Source organism: Sinocyclocheilus anshuiensis, unplaced genomic scaffold, assembly GCF_001515605.1.
Source record: "Sinocyclocheilus anshuiensis isolate Anshui unplaced genomic scaffold, SAMN03320099.WGS_v1.1 scaffold1005, whole genome shotgun sequence".
In the NCBI taxonomy this organism is placed as follows: Eukaryota; Metazoa; Chordata; class Actinopteri; order Cypriniformes; family Cyprinidae; genus Sinocyclocheilus; species Sinocyclocheilus anshuiensis.
The window spans coordinates 540,162-540,651 of NW_015555810.1; positions in this window are offsets into that span (position 1 = coordinate 540,162).

Below are 490 nucleotides of genomic sequence, written 5' to 3' on the forward strand. Positions count from 1 at the left end.
TTTTCCCAAAATTGGTTTGTGTTCACTGACTTCTCAATTATTGTCAGTTGTTTTTGGGTGTATTGTGCTTTTTTGCTTCTGAGTTTATGTTTGTATTGTTTTAGTGTTTCACTGTAAAGAAGGCGGATCTCTGCATTATTTGGATCCTTGTGTTTCTGATTTGACAATGTTCTCATTTTTATGCTAATAGTTTGGCAGTCTTGATCAAACCAATTTTTGGGTATTTGATTTTTTCCATTTTTTGTTTTAAATTTTTGTTGTTTTTGGATTGTTTTGCTGATTTTTCAAATATGTAATTTATATCTTTGACAGCAAGATTGACACCTTCATTAGTGTGAGCATAGGTGTTACTGATATTCTTCAGTATATTCTTCTATACTCTCTCTCTCTCTCTCTTTCTCTCTCTCTCTCCCTCTCTCAGAGTCAGCATGCATCTCTCTCTCTCTCTCTCTCTCTCTCTCTCTCTCTCTCTCAGAGTGAGCATGCCTCT